Source organism: Symphalangus syndactylus, chromosome 2 (assembly GCF_028878055.3).
Source record: "Symphalangus syndactylus isolate Jambi chromosome 2, NHGRI_mSymSyn1-v2.1_pri, whole genome shotgun sequence".
Taxonomy (NCBI): domain Eukaryota; kingdom Metazoa; phylum Chordata; class Mammalia; order Primates; family Hylobatidae; genus Symphalangus; species Symphalangus syndactylus.
Genome location: NC_072424.2, coordinates 63220041 through 63239307, shown reverse-complemented (window position 1 = coordinate 63239307; position 19267 = coordinate 63220041). Strand labels below are relative to the sequence as shown.

Sequence of the window (19267 nt, the reverse complement as noted above, 5' to 3'; positions counted from 1 at the left end):
ATCCACTCAGATTATACTGCGACTCAGCTTCATTGCCCATCATTTTTAGGTCTAAGATTCATACAAATTCCGGAAGTTTGAATAAAAATCCTGCCTCTGTCTGGGAGTATTATTTATTTGCATAGCATAGACAGGCCTCACACCCGATTTCCTGAAGCACTGCCAGCCAGCTTGACTCACTGCCCCCACAGTGATGCCCAATTCTTCCATCAAGGCTGGAACACAGGAGCAAATAGCTTGAACATATAAGGATTATATTGTTCCTTCTCTTAAAGTTACCTCTGTCATGAACGTCTGTGTGAAGAGACCACCAAACAGGTTTTGTGTGAGCAACAAGACTGTTTATTTCACTTGGGTGCAGGCGGTCTGAGTCCGAAAAGAGAGTCAGCCAAGGGTGGTGGGATTATCATTAGTTCTTACATGTTTTGGGACAGGCGGTGGAGTTAGGAGCACTGTTTTGTGGGCAGGGGGTGGATCTCACAAAGTACATTCTCAAGCGTGGGGAGAATTACAAAGAACTTTCTTAAGGGTGGGGGAGATTACAAAGTACATTGGTCAGTTAGGGTGGGGCAGAAACAAATCAGGATGGTGGAAAGTCATCAGTTAAGGCTATTTTCACTTCTTTTGTAGATCTTCAGTTGCTTCAGGCCATCTGGATGTATACGTCAGGTCACAGGGGATATGATGGCTTAGCTTGGGCTCAGAGGCCTGACAACCTCCAGATTCAGAGTTCTTAACCTCTTTTTCCTGGTACATTGATAAAAGGTGCTCTAAGGACACACAGCCTTTCTTTGTTAGGTCCCTATTATCTTTCTTTTAAAACGAAAGTAGTTTAAGAGTAACATAAGCCATGCTATTTCCTAAAGCTGGGTCCCCACCTGCTTTGACTTCATTCACCAGCCTTAGAAGTGGTCTGCAAGATTCATTTATTTAGGCAACAGCATGTGTGTCAAAACCGTGGAGTAAGGGCTTTACATTAAGCTGATTTGTCTTTTATCTGGACAAACACCTGAGCACCAACATTACCCACCTTGAATTAGTAACAGGTCATACCTGTTTAAAGGCTTTAAATGTTCATTTCAAAGCCACATAAAACCAGGGAGTCAGCTGAACTAACTTCATGTCTTAAGACGTTCCAGAGTGCTAATTTACATACCCAGTCGTATTTCCTGAGGATGTGATTCACTCATACCCAGCAGAGAGGGAAAGAGTAACATTTGAAAACATACTTAATGAAGGGTGGGTAAAACTCTATTCTTTCTGGCAAACAGTTTTACGGTGTGAAGTGGATATTTTTACCATTTCTCTTTGGGCCAAGAGTTAGAGATGATGTTTTAGGGGCTGCAATTGGAGGTGTGAGAATAGCTTGTTCCTGCCCAGGCTGAGACTTTGAGGAAAGCAGAGACTTGCTGTTCAGTGAAGTCAGGGAGGCAGGCTCTTTTTGGAGTTGGAGATGTACATTCCTTGAATGTGATGATTCACAGCTAAAGCCACGTCTCTGTGCCTTGTTACAAGGCTGACCATGGGGGTCTAGTGAAGCAGGAAGGGGACTTACTTCAGTGACAGGCATCTGGTCTGCTGGCCATCTCTTTCCTTGTCAAAGGCATGACGCTCTAGTCTTCTTTACCAAGGACCCTTCCCTGGCTCCTGGCTCTAGTTTGCTTTTCCTTCACAGGCATGGTGTTTTATTCTTTTGTTTAGAAAACATTCCAGCCTGTAGGTAACCTCTGTGCCATATAACCTTTTATTTCCTATGATTAGGAAGTTTGCTGAGGAGCCAGACGCCTTGTGCTGACTTGTCCATTTTGAAACAGGCTGCAGAAACACTCGATTCCACCTCAACCTGGAATTCAGCTTTCTTAGGTAATACACATGACGAGGCTCCAATTGTTCATGTATTCATTCCCTCCCTTGCATATTCCACCAATATTTAGTAAGTGCCAGCTGTGCGCCAGGTGCTTACTGAATTATTTATTTTGTGGAGACATCTTATTCACTAGAATTCTGGAAAGGACTGGAAAGGACAAGGGCTGGCCCATGGGAGAGAAGCAGGCCGAGGAGGACAGGGCTGGACAGGCCTTCCCAAAGTTGCTGTGTGCAGTGGACAGGGTGATGGCTGGGCTAGGGCTTTTGGAGACCAGGGCCCAGGTATGGGGCTGGCTCTGCAAGAAAAACAGGAGAGCTGGGCCCTGGGTTGTCCTGTGGGAAGTACCCTCACCCCCAAGGTCACTCATCTTCAACCCAACAACCATGATCATGATGTGCTCATGAGACTGGCTTTCTTCCTGCGGAAAATAAGAGGGGTAGATCTTGCTTCTGGGTTGGCCTACAGTGGAACCCCTGTACAGAAGCTAGAGCAAATGAAGGTATCTTGAGGATGTTACATCTTTCACAGAGAGGATACAAGGCTCATTCAAGATGGTGCAATTGGGAGGCTTGAGCCAGGTTCACCTAATTATCTGTGCCTTCTCAGGACAGACGAACTAGAGAAAGTTTCCTCCTGTAAGCAGCACAGCCCCATGGATCATGGCCTTGGCCCCTAGAGGCTTTTTCATGCAAAGAAAACTAAGGCTGTGGTTGTAGTCACAGAAGCAGGGTTTTGTCCTGGGGCAGGGTGGGGCCTGGGTTTCAGCCTCTGTGTTGTCCCCTCCTCTGGGTGACTTTGAGCACATGTTGCCTATTTCACCAATCTGGTTCCTATTAACCATTGGTAGACACTAATAATCAAGGACGTGGCTCCAAATGTTTCCTGTTTGTCTGCCAACCAGCTGTAACGTTGACCTTGTCAGGAATTCTGGTTTCAGTGTCTCAAAGAACGTTATCTGTTATAGTTGTAGTCTGATGGTAAATAATAACATTTAATTAGTATTCAGTATCCCCTAAGTTCTATTTACAACAGTAGGAAAGTGGATTTCAGTTCCAGGTGGGAGTCACAGGGCATTTTCCTAACCTCCAGGAAGTTCTTCCTCTAGGAAGATACTGCTAACGAAGGAAGCAAATACAAATAGTAATAAGAATGAATAAAAGTAGTTGTTTATTTAGCACTTACACTGCACTGTCAAAAGAAAACTCTCATGACATGCACACTAGGGTCCTCATTGGTAGGGAAATGGTTCTCTGTTAACTGGCAATTAAGGGGAGCCAGGCTCCCTCAGAGACTGGAAAGTCTGGGTGAGCAACTGACTCGGCCCCTTCCCTCTAGGTGTGTCTAGTCTGGAAGTCCTCCAGGCTGGGATTGTTTGGAGAGGTTCACTTTCTTTTCCTGTATGTTTCAGTTCAGTCCCCAGCTAGGCTGCAACCACTTTGAGAGCAAGGATAGAAATGACTTCCTGTTTGCCCCCGAGGAAATGGAAAAAGGACCCACAAGGTGAAAGTCTGCTGTGTGTAAGGGTCTGACTCTATTCAGTGCAATATATACTATTTTCTTCCTGAAGCAGCTGTGAATGTATTTCTTTTTAGTGGCCACAATTTGTATTTTTAAACCTTTCAAAGGTCCTCACAGTTGCCGAGGATCACTCAAAACTCCCACTTGGATAGCGCTCAGGCCTTGCTGAGCCTGCATCTGGTACTAAACTTTGTTTTTGTTTTTCTCTCTTTGTGCTCTCAGGTCCTCCTCCCTCTGACTTCTGCTTCTTAAAAATGTACACAACAAAAAGGCCTGAGCTTCCGGTTTTCATGTGGCTTTGAAAATTCTGTTCTTGGAAGGTAGTTGTAAAACTTGGGTACTGAGAATATTTGGCGCTACTCAGGCAGTTTTATATTTGTGAATAAAATTCGTAGGAGATCACAGTTTACCTAAATAAAGCTTAGTGCCCTAATCCAGGTTTTTTTTTTTTTTTTTGAAAGAAACATTTCAGACAGGAACAATTAAAAATTTTAATCCCAAGGAAACTTTTCAGACCTTTATTTTGTCCTGGAACAGTTGCTCATGGAGATTGTCATTTTTGGTTTAGTTGTCAGTCTTGAGAATATACACAATCTTCCCAGAGTTGTTCCTGTTTATTAAGGCCTCTTTCTCAGTAGGGCTCTGCACTAAGCTCTGGCCAAATTTTAATGCTTCATTGAAGACTCTGAGCCTGATCTGGAAAAGTTTGCTCTAATTTAAGGTGTTAAAGACATTGCAAAACAACATGACTGGAATTGATAAGAATTAATAAGCAATTCTGGCTTCTATTACTGCTCTTACCTTTTTTATTAGTTGATTTTAGGCTAATCTTATCATTATTAATGTGGAAAAATGTAAGATGCAAAGGTCGCCATTCCCCCAAGAAATTCCTGTGTGAATTCTGTAGCCTGATTAAAAATATTACATGTTGGCATTAAAATTATGGGCCTTTACTTTTACCACCCACGGTGTTTGGGAAAAGCAGTGAGGGACAAATAGAAGTTATTTAGAATCACAGAGTTGTTTGTACTACCCGTGGTTCTCCTGGAATAACAGCTCTGTGGAAACATAAAGTCATGGTATTTGCAGGAGTAAAGAAAACACGATAGAAGCACAGATGGAATGGTTAGTTAGGTGGAGGGTCCCGGATGTGGGCTGTGTGAGTGTTTAATTACCTGCATTTCTTGATTGGGCTTTTGGAAAACTTGACGAATTCCAAGTTGTTTTTCCAGCCTGAGGACTGACTTACTATTTAAACCTGGACAAGTCACTGCATGTTTTGTAAAGAATATTTGAGAAATGTTTGAGAAAGCTTCTTGATAGCTATTTGCTACATTGCCTTTTGTCTTTTACAGCAATACCCAGGGACTTCGACAGTCTCCCAAACAGAACCAGGGAGCAAAATAGCCATGATCTGTATTCTAGAACATTCCAGAATTGGTCCTTAAACACTATGTAGTAAACGGGTTAAATAGAATAGTGGTACAAAAAGAAATAGGTGTAACTCTTCCAGATATGTGACTTTGTGTTGAGAAATAAGCAGTGTTTCTGAAATATTTATTTTTTCCAATCATTCAATGCTAACTAGATTTTTATTGAACTCTACAGTAGATGGCATGGATAACCAACCCTGAGTTCACCTGCAGCTACAGCAGAGAGCTCTAGGGTGCACTGGTAGATTCCCCTCTTACCTGTGCATGGCTCTCTGTTTCTCTCCCTGCAACAAAAAGAGCTCCCTCAGCCATGCGCAGGGCTGCTGGCAATGGTGGAAATGGATGCTCCAGGGGCAACACTTAATCAATGAGGTATGAGAGTTTGTGAATAAATACTGCAGCTTCTGTATCCCTTGGTGGAACAGTTCTGAAGGATGCTTCCCATAGGGTCTTCATCTGCCCACAGTGGCCATCAACTCACTGATGCACACACTATTGGCATTCCTCCCTTCTTTGCCTTGATCTCCCCACTTGCACTTCCTGGGATCATGTTCCCAATAAACTACCTAACCCAGGGTTGCCTTGGGGTTTGCTTTCAGAGGAACTCAGAGGCAGACGAACTGTGACTAAGGCACCATGCTAGACCAGTGAAACTCTCAAAGATCTAGTAATAGAGACAGAAGAGACTAAGAAAAATGGACCACTAGCAGAACATGGCCTGTATTATGAATCGTACAAAAATGACAGCTATAGAGGGATTCAAAGAAAGGGGAGATAGTTTCAGTTTGGAAAAAACAGGACAATGGAATAAGAAAATTATGTGAGTCCATTGAAATTATCAGGCCCAGAGAGGCATTAAAATAAAACAGCAATCACGTCCTACACTCCTCTTTTTTGAGCTATGTTTTCAGCTTTTGAAACTGCTTGTTATTGCCACAAGTAACTACAAATTAGCCTAATAATGCCACCCAGGACACTATAACCGACACTCTACAGCTTAACAATGCGTAGCCAGTCAATAATGTCATTAGAATGTGAATCCTTGGTAAACAACTCTGGAACTGCCTCTTCTTTCCCTTTAAAAATCCACTTGTAACTGCTGCTAATCAGAGTGTATACTCAGGGCAATTTGAAACTGTGCTCCTGGATTGCAGTCCTCAAGCTTGGCCCAGATAAACTCTCTACTTTTTTTTTTCCCTTTCCTTTCCTTTTCTTTCTTTCTTTTTTTTTTTACTTTTATTTCTGTTTAGGGGTACATGTGCGGGTTTGTTATATGGGTAAATTGTGTGTCACAGGGGTTTGGTGTACAGACTATTTCATCACTCAGGTGATAAGCATAGTCCCTGATAGGTGGTTTTTTAATCTTCTCCCTCCTCTCACCCTTCACCCTCCACCCTCAGGTAGGCCTCAGTGTCTGTTGTGCTCTTCTTTGTGTCCATGTTCTCAATGTTTAGATCCCACTTATAAGTGAAAACATGTGGTATTTGGCTTTCTGTTCCTGCATTAGTTTGCTTAGGATAACAGCTTGCAGCTCTATTCATGTTGCTCTAAAGGACATGATCTTGTCCCTATTTATGGCTGTATAGTATTCCATAGTTTATTTGTACCACATTTTCTTTATCTAATCTGCCATTGATAGGCACTTAGGTTGATTTCACGTCTTTGCTATTGTGAATATTACTGTGATGAACATTTGCATGCATGTATCTTTATGGTAGAATTATTTATATTCCTTTGGGTATATACTCAGTAATGGAATTGCTGAGTTGAATGGTACTTCTGTTTTAAGTTCTTTGAGAAATTGCCACATTGCTTTCCACAATGGCTGAACCAATTTACATTCCCACCAGCAGTGTATAAGAATTCTCTCTTCTCTACAACCTTGCCAGTACCTGTTATTTTTTTACTTTTTAAAAATAGCCATTCTGACTAGTGTGAGATGGTATCTCATTGTAGTTTTGATTTGCATTCTCCAATATTTAGTTATTTTGAGCATCTTTTTCATGGCTGCATATATGTCTTTCTTTGAAAACCGTTCATATTCTTTGCCCACTTTTTAATGGGGTTGTTTTCTGCTTGTAAATTCATTCATATTCCTTATGTATTCCGGATATTAGACCTTTGTCAAATGCATAGTTTGCAAATATTTTCTTCCACTCTGTAGGTTGTCTGTTTACTCCATTGATAGTTTCTTTTGCTGTGTAGAAGCTCTTTAGTTAGGCCTCATTTGTCAATTTTTGTTTCTGTTGGAATTGCTTTTTGTATCTTTGTTATGAAATCTTTGCCAGGGCCTATGTCCAGAATGATATTGCCTAGGTTATCTTCTAGGGTTTTGATAGTTTTGGGTTTTACATATAAGTCTTTAATCCATCTTGAATTGATTTTTGTATATGATGTAAGGAAGGGGGTCCAGTTTTAATCTTCTGCATATGACTAGCCAGTTATCCCAGCACCATTTATTGAGTAGGGACTGCTTTCCCCATTGCTTGTTTTTGTTGACTGTTGAAGATAAGATGGTTGTAGGTGTGTAGCATTATTTTTGCAGTCTCTATTCTGTTCCACTGGTCTATGTGTCTGTTTTTGTACCAGTACCATGCTGTTTTGATTATAGCCTTGTAGTATAGTTTGAAGTTGGATAACGTGATGCTTCCAACTTTGTTCTTTTTGCTGAAGATTGCTTTGGCTATCTGAGCCCTTTTTTGGTTCCATACAAATTTTAAAATTGCTTTTTCTGGCTGAGTATGGTGGCTCATGCCCTTAATCCCAACACTTTGGGAGGCTGAGGTGGGTGGATCACTTGAACCCAGGAGTTTGAGACCAGACTGGGCAACATGGTAAAACCCCATCTCTACAAAAAATACAAAAATTAGCTGGGCATAGTGGTGTGTGCTTGTAGTCTAAGCTATTCAGGAGGCTGAAGTGGGAGGATCGATTGCGCTTGGGAGGTCGAGGCTGTAGTGAGCCAATTGCACCACTGTACTTCAGCCTAGGTGACACAGTAAGAGCCTGTCTCAAAAAAAATTGCTTTTGCTAATTCTGTGAAGAATGTCATTGGTAGTTTGATAGGAATCACATTGAATCTATAAATTGCTTTCGGTAGTCTGGCCATTTTAACAATGTTGATTCTTTCTATTCATGAGCATGGCATGTTTTTTCATTTGTTTGTGACATCTCTGATTTCTTTGAGAAGCGTTTTGTAATTCTTGTAGAGATCTTTCATCTCCCTGGTTAGCTGTATTCCTAGGTATTTTGTTCTTTTTGTGGCTATTGTGAATGTGATTGTATTCTTGATTTGGCTCTCAGCTTGGATGTTGTTGGTGTATAGAAATTCCACTGATTTTAAACTCTCTGTATTAATTTTGCCTTAGCTTCTTCCTTTTAGATTGACAGGAGGAAGTAGGATAAAGTGAGGATCCGAAGAGTGAGTTGGAATTAAATTACTTTTCTACAGAGTTGGGGAGATAGCACTGGATCTGTGGTCTGGGGCTGACAAATAGAGCATTTATCTGGAGGGGGAGGTAGAGGGAAGGGAAACAATGTTTGCTGAAGTGGGGCTATGAGTTATACAGGTTATATAGGACTAAAGTGGGCACAATGATTGGGAACACAGTTTACACACACTATCATATTTAATCCCCCAAATAATAACCATCTGAGAAAGGTATCATCATCCATAGTTTATAGAATAGAAATCTGAGGCCAGAGAGCTTAATTGGTTGGCTCAAATTGACATAGCTAGTAAATGGCAGATATAGGATCCAAATCTATATGGGGCCAATCCTGGAAAGTGAATGTAAACATAGCTGGCTGAAAAGTGAAAGATTAAACAGTCTTCTGTTGGACTATAGTGCCAAAAATGATATTCATTATTCATCTGCTGCACCCTTTTGCCGTGATCTGACTTATTATTTACCCACATCAAATCTGGAGACAATTTTAATCATGATTAAGTCTAGGATGCTGCATTATTTTGAGATGGAAAGACAGTTCATTTCTGTCTCAGTAGACACTATAAAGGGCATTAGAACTTTGATTTATATTTAGCTTAAACAAAGATAAATAGTTTGCATTTGATCAATCAATGTAGATCTTTAAAAATACTCTACCTAATATGCTAGTTTATCAGTTGTTAGAGTTGATTTGATTAGGGTGATTTATTTAACTGAACTTTGTCCCCAGATCTGATCTTAGCCTAGTAACAGAAAACAATGATGACTGTTACACATTTGGAGAGCAATTAGAGTAACTCTCCTGCTGAGGATGTAGTTGGTTCTTAAAAGCCATGTAAATTGTTAAATAAGTATTAAATAGACAAGAAAGGCTAAGCCTTTCTCTTTTAATTCAGAAACTGCCAAGAAAAGAAAAAGATAAAGAGGGAAGACAATAAGTATTAAACAGGGATAATAACCAGAGGCCTTCTCTCCACTGCAATTTGGAATTTCATGCTTCTTTAGGTTTTCAAATTATTTCCCTTTGCTTTTAAATGAATTTAATCTGGATAATAATTTGCCTATGGACCTTGCAATTCAAAGGATTCTACTTAGTTTAAAAAATGAAAGAGACTTGAAACAATTCTCCGATCTCCATTGGCAAAATGGAGATAAAGGCGAAAAAAATAAAATAATAGCCAACATTTATTAAATTCTTATGTGGGCTAGCAATTCTTTTAAACAACTTTACTTAGAGGAAGCTAAGGAAGAGGAAAAGTGATTTTGCCAAAAGTGGATCTGGGATGAAAGCCAGGCATTTGGGTTCAGAGTGTATGCACCAAACTTCTTTACTTTCTTGCTTCAATTATAGTAATAAGAGCACTTAACAACTCTTCAGCTGTGCTCTCTGTGGAAGATATTATCTCCCTATTATAGACAAGGACATTGAGTCTTGGAAAAATTAACCAACCAATTAGCTCAAGATCAGACAACACACATGAAGTAGTCTGGATTTTAGCAGAGGTCTGTGTAATTTCAAAGTCTGTGCTTTGAGTGTCTTGATGCTTAATGTTCAAGGTCAAAGGGTTTACCAAATAGGTTTACAGAAAGAGGTTTCACCTTTCTGTCCCAAGAGTTGGCCTTAGAGCACAGTGCCATGGCCAGGAGACCTGGCTAACAGAGCACCTGCAGTCCCAGCGGGCAGCTTCTGTGCATTCCTGTTCAGAGGGTAGGCCAGTCTCAAAGAGATGCTGATGAGTATGGTGTTCCAGGAGGACTGGATTGCCTTGCCACTATTAAGGTCAAGTGCTAAATAAACATCTTCTGAGTTTTACACCTGAGAAATACAAATAAAATCCTAAACCCTCCAACTGACTGAATCCACCCCCTCTTAGCCAAGGAGACCCCAGAGAAGCCTTAAAAACTGAGTTTTGGCCCATTATGGGGGGCGTTGGATATGCTTCATTATACTTTCTCCCTCAGTAGCTGCCATTAAACCTTCTTTCCTAAGGATTTAACAGAAACCAGCCATTTCAAAAGACTCAGTGGACTCCCCTCCATTTTTGCAGTTTTGACCCAACAATCAACCAGCATTTTTTCCTGATAAGAGACCACTAACCACGAACTGGTTTTGGCCAGTTGATGGAGTCTATGCACCAGATGCTTCTGTGTCCTCCATTTCACCTTATAATGTGTATAGCCTAATTTTAATGCATTTAAATGTTAAGTGTCCACCATAAACTGAACGTGGGATGTATGGGACATGCATGTTAGTTTACTATGCATGCATGCATGCATGCATGCCCTCTTTCATGAATATTTATTGCTCCTCCTATAATCTGATGAATATGTATGCTTAGCCAACCCATTTGGCCTAAATTCCTGTGTCACCATTTCCTCTCTGCTTCTACTGGAGGTTATGCTTTCTAGACTGTGGATTGTTACCCTGGAGGCTGCAACCTTTTATTTTTTATTTATTTATTTATTTATTTTTTTAATTTTTTTTATTTTTTGAGACGGAGTCTCGCTCTGTCGCCCAGGCTGGAGTGCAGTGGTGCAATCTCGGCTCACTGCAAGCTCCGCGGGTTCACGCCATTCTCCTGCCTCAGCCTCTCCGAGTAGCTGGGACTACAGGCTCCCGCCACTACGCCCGGCTAATTTTTTTGTATTTTTAGTAGAGACGGGGTTTCACCGTGGTCTCGATCTCCTGACCTCGTGATCCGCCCGCCTCGGCCTCCCAAAGTGCTGGGATTACAAGCGTGAGCCACTGCGCCCGGCCCACCTTTTATAAGAAATAAAGTTCACCTCATGATTCTTTGGTTGACACAACTCAAGAATATTTCCTCATGGACTTGTGGCAACATTGGTTGACACACTTCCTCATGTTTCCTCATCTTCTTGAAATGTAATCAGCAAAAAAGATAAGGCCTCATCTCTCAGTTTCCTGGGAGAAAATGGGCCTAATTTCAACTCTCCCCTGACTTGAAATAGCAAACCCCTACCTCTAGTTATAATGATACAATAAACTTTGGGATTTTTTTCTTGAAAACATGAATGTAATGGATTATATCCACTTTGCTCTATGAAAGATTTCTTTTCACCATTGCAATCTCTCCAGTGAATTGTTTGTGATATGCGTTACATTCTGGTTTAAAGTTTATTCAATAGTTAAATTGTTTTCTTTCTCGATTATGTTTGTGGAGAGGGTTTCTGGGCTGGGAGGGGATTTTGCTTTTAATTATATTTCCTCAACACTACCTTAGGAAGCTTCTTCTGGGAGATTCCAAAAAGGCAAAGCTGATTCTGGGAAAGATCTAGGGAGCAGGGGAGGGGAAGGTGTACCAGACTCACCACGAGGGCTTCTAGGATTGATAGATTTGATTAAGGCATTAATTAATTCCAGAAATATTTATTGAGTACTTACTATGTGCCTGGCCCTGTGCTAGAGTCAAAATATCAGAGAGGTACTTTTCCTAATTATAGCCCAAAGAGAGCATAGTAATTGGAAACACACCTGCCTCCTGGGTGCTTAGGAACAGGAATTGGCTGTGGATTTCCTGCCTGGGAACCTGGGGGCTGTATAAAGAGATAAAGAATTGAAGAACCTAAGATCTCTAAAGGAGGTTTAAGTGTGTCTTGGGATTGGACCTTTAGGGAGGCTTTTAAAGAGAACTCCTTTTTCTAGACTGACATTCTTAGATAGCACAGCTCCTGTGTTGATCATCTTTGCACAGCCAGGCTGTAGCCTAGTGTCTAAGATGTAGGAGGCAGCCTATAAATGGTTGTTGATGAAATAAGTGAAAGAAAGAAAACTTTTCCCTCTGGCAAGGAAAGACTCAGACAAAATTTCCCAGGACTTCTGAAGGTGCTCCTGGGCATTACTTTTCATTGTTTTCCTGGGGAGGCTGTTTCCTCAGAATGTCATTGTATTATAGTTCATTCCTTAAGGGATATGGTTTCCATTTTCCTGAATGTTGCTCCTTTCTCTCATTTTACCAGCAACTTGTTATTCCCTTTCACTTTCAGACTCTTTTCTCTCTTTCCCTTCTCCTTCAGCAGCTTCTCTCCCCATTGAAGTTAGAAGTAAAATGTAACAATTAATCAGCCATTCATTTAGGGACTATTTTCCCTTTGGGATATAAGTTAATGTCTCTTTATCACACAGGTCATCCTTCACAATGTTTCCTTGCTTTTCAGATGTGCCAGTTAACTGTATTAGTCTGTTCTCACATTGCTATGAAGAAATACCATAGACTGGGTAATCTGTAAAAGAAAGAGGTTTGGTTGACTCACAGTTCTGCATTGCTGGATAGGCCTCAGGAAACTTATGATCATGGCGGAAGGCAAAGGAGAAACAGGCACCTTCTTCACAGGGCATCAGGATGGAGTGAGTGCAAGCAGGGAAAATGCCAGATGCTTATAAAACCATCAGATCTCATCATAATTCACTTACTATCAGGAGAACAGCATGGGGGAAACCTCCCCTATGATCCAATCACCTCCACGTGGTCCTGCCATGACATGTGGGGATTATGGGGATTACAATTCATGATGAGATTTGGGTAGGGACACAAAACAAAACCATATCATTAACCATGAAGGTACATGTATTAGTCTGCTAGGACTGCGATAACCAAGTACTGCAGACTGAATGGCTTAAACAACAGAATTTTACTTTCTGAGTTCTGGAGGTTGGAAGCCCATTATCAAGATTCCGACAGGGTTGGTTTCTTCTGAGGCGTTTCTTCTTGGCTTGCAGATGGCTACCTTCTCCCTGTTTTCATACAACCTTCCCACTGTATCGCTCTGTGTCCTAATTTTCTCTGCTTATAAGGTCACCAGTCATATTGGATTAGGGCCCACTTTAATCGCCTCATTTTAACTTAATTAGCTCTTTAGAACCCTGTCTCCAAACACAGTCACATTCTAAGGTATTGGAGGTTAGAATTTCAACATGTGAATTTTAGGGGAACACAATTCAGCCCCTAGCAGTATATCTTACAATTTTTTTTCTTTTTAAAAATCACTGGTATTAGCTGAGTGGCTGATCACTAGAATTACCTGGAGATATTTAAAAATACAGATTCCTGGCCCCTCCTTAGGAGACTCTCATTTAGTGGGTCTGAAATGGGGCTGGAAATCTTTACATTTAAAAAATATTTTAGGACCCGGGTATGATAGTTCACACCAATAGTCCCAGTGATTTGGGAGACTGAGATGGGAGGGTCACTTGAGCCCAGGGGTTGGAGGCTGCAGTGAGCTGTGATCACACCACTGTACTCCAACCTGGGCAACAGAGTAAGACCATGTCAAAATAAAAACCTTAGATAGTTAAGATAATTAGTGAGGTTTGAGAACCACCCTTATAAGGAACTCCGGGCGTTATTTATTACTGTACCAGGGAAGATCAAATTGAATGAAACTGGTAGTTGCTCAGAGGAACCTCAGAAAGATTACACCTAGTAAGCACCACTTTGAAACTTTACTGTTTCCTTTTATTTGGTTCCATGTGGTTTTCTGTCTTCTTCATTGCTTTTCATTTCTGCATGTATATATAAGCTCTTAAAGCATCCAACACACTTTGCTCCACATTTTATAATTTAATGAGCTGTGTCTATTGGACTTAGGTTCCAAATAATTTCTGACACACATGCTCCTATATGAAATACAAATATTTATCAGGCATTGAATGTTGTATGAGTGAGTGTAGCTGTCATGTTTGATGATGATGACATAAAGAAGAGTGCAATAAGGTCTCCCCCAAGGAGTTCAGGGACTTTCTTTGTTAGATTGTCAAAGGCATTAGCTCTTCATGCTACCATATTATTATTTGAAAGAAAATCTGATCATTGGAAATTTGTAGTGGGATTGTTGTTCCCCTTTGCTCCATGGAAATTTATCAATTTTTTGGTTGTTTTGACTGTTTTGACCCATTTACTAGTGATAACTGAACTTGGGGTCAGTTACCTCAGTTCTATGGCTCTAATGCCTGCTTTGTGGCTGCCATCTTGAGAGACTGGCATAAGTTCCCCAGCATTCTTTCCCTTAGCACAACTTAACCATGACTTAGCACATTCCAAAGGTTTAGCTAAGCATAACTGTCCCTAGATAAGTTTTAGTACTTGATTGAAAACAGCTTCATCAGTGTGCTTGCAGAATTACAATGAAAGTATGTTTCATTTCAATTGAAGTAAACCCAATGGCAATTGTCAAAATGGGAGATAATACTGCTGTGTGGCCTAAGAAGAGATAATTTAGGCATTTGAACATGAAATGTAATCTCTTGTTTTTTTAAAAAAGAGATTATGCAAAGGTAAGAATGGGGATCTTTCTTTTTCTAGAAAGTCATTGATCTATGATCCCTTGAGGGTAATGTAAAAAAAGTTAATTATAGATTTTAAAATTTGCTTCAGATCTGTTAGAATAAGAAAGTGAGGGAGGCAGAAACAAAGTGGAATAGATTCAGTCGTTGAGAGGAGAGGCAGAGTTCAATTTGCACTGTAAGCTTCAAAGTGTTAGCATAAGCTGTCTACTGCTCTTTGGCTTGTTATTCATTTGCTTTTTCTTCCAGTCATTCCTTAAATCATTTATCAAACATTTATGGATAATTTATCTAGAGTTATAGAGATAAATATGAAGCTATATCTGTTCTCAGTCGCAGGAGCTCAAAGTCCTGGGAGAGATGGACACATCAACCAATAGTAATAGCAGGTGTGATGGGTGTATATGGAGATATGCCCAGGGTTACTAAGAGCCTGGAAAATAGATGACCAACCAGCAGGCCGGGTTAGGGTGTAGTTTCAGAGAGGAAGCACTGGACTAAGACTTGAAGAATGCATTGGAAGAGGAAATCAGGCGGAAAAGAGGACAAAGTCATTTTGCTCAGAAGAAACAGTATGTGCAAATGTGCCACAACCATTCAAAGCAAATTGCTGCTTAAGTCTTGCTCACAACTTTTCATCTGAAAAGTGGAGTAGCTGAAGCAGCCAATGCTGGTGGTTGTAATTCTTGAGGATGCAACAGTAAGAATGGTAAGAAATATTCTGCATGTCAACAGTCTAATGAAGGCTCCTGGGTTGGGCTGGGCCAGACACGGGGAAAGAGGTACACACCTTTTTTCAGTGTAATTTTTATTTTCAGGGACTGTGTTCCTGGCACCAAATAGACATTATATACATATTTATTGAATTGATTTGACAGATTTTTTTGTTTACTTATGAAGATAAGAAAGTAACAATCTCACCTCTAGTATTTCTCTTATAGAAACGTAACTGTTATTTTAAAGATGTTATTATGGGGTCGACATTCCATGTCAGTATGTTTTATATCCATGGAGCAAGGGAGAATGAAAAAGCTACTGCAAACCAAAACCAAATCCTGCCCCCTGCCCACACCCTCCCTGGTGTATACCAGAATTTGTACTCAACGGTGACTCAATTGATTTTCCATTAGTAAGACATTTGATCTGTGTCATTGTTCCTCTCTTCTAGGAAAGGAAATAACCCCCGAAGCCTTTGCAACTAAGGACATGTATCCTTCGGACAAGTGTTTACTGGGCAACTTCTTCATGCTGTAATTGAGTGTGGCCGATTGCTCACAAAGATGTTTGCAAAATCCCTCCTGTCCCCTAACCACTTCTCCTTGCAGTGTGACTCTGCCAACTTCTCCTGTCAATTGGTGGAGACTGTTTCTCCTCCCCCTTGAATCTGGGCTGGGCTTGTAACTTGCTTGACCAATAGAATGCAGAGAAATGAAATGCAGCCTTCAACATTCAAGGCTATGCTCAAGGAGTCTAACCCTGTGGGTATGCTGTTGTCAAATGAGGGAGCTTCGATTAGCCTGTTGAAGACACACAGACGACATGACAGGCAATACCAACATTCAGATATGCAAGTTAGGCTGTTTTAGACCACGCTGCCTAGGTGAGCTTTTAGACGACTGCAATTTGTGAGTGACTCTAGGCAAGACCAGAAGAACCTTCTAGCTAAATCTAAACCAAATGCCAACTCATAGAATTGTAAGCAAATAAAATGGTTGTTGTTTAAAGACACTAACTTTTGGGGTGTTTTGCCACACCTCAATACATAACTGTTACACTAATTATTTTTCATTGTGAAATCTTCAGTGTCTTATTCTGTAATCACACCAGAATGTCCTTGCCTTCTTAGCACTTTGCCACAGTCCAGTGGGGTGAATAGACAGCAGCTGCTCATTTATGCTCATGCTCATGTTCATTATTTGCATTTGGACTAAAAGGAGCTCTGTTCTCCAGGACAGAACTATTCTAAAGCTCTTCAGGAACAGGAACAGGAGTCCATCACAGACAGCGAAATCAAAAGCGCCCTACATAGAGGCATCCAGACTGAGAGCTGAAAGGGATCTGGGAAATCATTTAGTCTCACTCCCTCATTTTCCATTCAGACCACAGAGATGAAAGAACTTGCTGAAGTTCTCACAGCTCTGTAGTGGCACAGTCAGAACAAGGATCCCAATCTCCTAACTACTAACCTAAAATGCTTTCAGCATGCAAGTTGAGCATACAATAGGACAGTTTAAATTTAAATGGTGTTTTGAGCAAAGGGAGAGTCTAATTAATTACTTCAATGTATAATTTTGGAGTCACCAGAAAGGCGTTAAAGACAAAAAAATGCTTTGGAACCTAGGTGCTTCATATCTGAAATTGGGGCAGGTACAGGTATATTCCTACCACTAAAGGGTCATTAGTTGGTTGGGCAGTCCTTTAGTGTTCTTGGTACTGAGCACAAAACATGGGTAAGATGGTTCAGGGCTGGTTGTGGTGGCTCATGCCTATAGCCCCAGCATTTTAGGAGGCCAAGGCTGGAGGATAGCTTGAGCCCAGGAATTCGAGACTAGCCTGGGCAATATCGCAAGACCTTGTCTCTACAAATAATAATTTCTTAAGAATTGGCTAGGCATGGTGGCACACACCTGTAGGCCCAGCTATTTGAGAGGTTGAGGTGGGAGGATTGCTTTAGTGTGGGAGGCTGAGGCTGCAATGAGGTGATCACACTATGGTACTATAGCCTGGGCAACAGTGTGAGATCCTGCCTCAAAAAAAAAAAAAGTTTATGTTCTCAAACTGCTCATAATCTAGTGGTAGTACAATATTTGAGATATTAGAGCAGTTTCTCCTTTTGCAACTAAAGACATGTATCCTTAAAGCAGAAGGAATGGCAGAATCATGTAATAAACCCTGAAGTACCATTACCTAGCTTCAACTATCGACACTCTGCTGTTCTTGTTTCATTTATGCCTCACCTCCTTCCCATCCCCCACTTGAATATTCTCATCCTTTTTTTTACAGTTTTTAAGATAACATTTACATAACTGAAATGCACAAATCTTAGCTGTACACTTTTGACATATGGATACACCTGTGTAACAAATGACTGTATCACAACATAGAGCGTTTCATCTCCCTAGCAAGATCCATGTGTCTTTTCCTAGTTAATGTCTCTTTATTTCTGAGGCAGTCATTGCTCTGCTTTTGTTTTTCATCTTAGGCTAGTTTTGCCTGTTCTAGAATTTCATATAACTGAGAACATACAGAATGTACTCACTAGTAGTGTCTGACTTTTTCACAAAGGATAATGTCTGTGGTATTCATTCATGCTATTGTATGCATCAGTAGTTTATTTTCTTTTTACTTTTAAGTAGTGTTCTAAGGACTATTTTAATAGCATTTCACAAGTTATGATATGTTCTATTTACATTATTATTTGGTTTGTAATATTTTATATTTTCTCTTGTGATTTCTCCTTTGACTCATGAATTATTATAACAAATTTTTAAAAGTGTATTATAATGCATTTAGTGAAACTGTATTATTTGATTTACTAATGTCTGGTGCTTTTGTGTCTGGTGTTGTTGGTTTCTAATTTAATTTCATGGTTTTCAGAGAATATACTCTGAAAGATTTTAATCTTTTGAAATTTATATGTATACTTTATAGCCTAGCATATGGTATAGCTTGGTGAATGTTCTATGTGTTCATGAAAGGAATTCTGAAGCTACTGGGTATAGTTTTCTACAAATGTCAATTAGGCCAAGTTGCTTGATAATTTTTTTCAAATATTTTATATCTGTATTGATGGTTTTTCTAGATGGTCTATCAGCTACTGAGTGAAAAATGTTAAAATCTCTAGTTTTGATTGTGGACATGTCTAATTTTTCCTTTGGTTTTATCTGTTTTTGTTTTATGTATTTTGAAGCTATTATTAGATTAATAACATTCATAATTGTTATACTTTCTTTTTTTATTTCTCTTTTGTTATTCCCATTTTTTCATTCTCTCTTATCATTAAGAAATGTCCCTGCTTATCTCTAATGACAGTTTTTGCTTTGAAGTCTATTGTGTTCCATTGTAATATAACCATACTAGCCTCGTGATTGGCGTTTTTTGAGAAATCTCCATTCTGTTTTCCATAAGGGTTACATTCCCATAAACAGTGCATAAGAGTTCCTTTTTCTTTACATTGTCACCAAAATCTGTTACTATTTGACTCTTTAGTAATTGACATTCTGACTGGAGTAAGATGATACCTCATTGTGGTTTTAATTTTCATTTCTCTGATTAGTGATATTGAACATTTTTTTTTATATACCTGTTGGCCGTTTGTAAGTTTTCTCTTGAAAAATGTCTATTTGTGTTCTTTGCTCACTTTTTAATAGGATTATTATTATTATTATTGTTATTGAGTTGAGTTCCTTGAATACTCTGAATATTAGTCCCCTGTCAAATAGATAGTTTGCAAATATTTTATCCCATTCAGCAGGTTGTCTGTTCATTCTGTTGATCATTTGCTGTGCAAAAGCTTATGAGTTTGAGTCTCATTTGCCTATTTTTGTTTTTTGTTGCCTGTGCCTTACTCATTTCCTTTTCGTGGAAGTATGTCCTTCAGTAGGTTTTGTTCAGTGAGGGTCTCTGGACAGTTTTGTCATTGTCTTTGTATGTCCTAAAATGCCTTTTTCCCCTAACTTCTTGGAGTATAATTAAGCTA

At 39.9% G+C, this 19267-nt stretch overlaps 1 long non-coding RNA gene across 1 annotated transcript; it reads left to right on the top strand.

Moving 5' to 3' along the window:
* The first annotated feature begins 200 nt into the window (after positions 1-200).
* On the top strand, positions 201-18072 carry LOC129462887 (uncharacterized). Its single transcript, XR_008650985.2, has 4 exons — positions 201-325; positions 631-750; positions 1762-1863; positions 15737-18072. It is a non-coding gene; the product is annotated as an uncharacterized lncRNA (long non-coding RNA).
* Positions 18073-19267: the final 1195 nt, after the last annotated feature.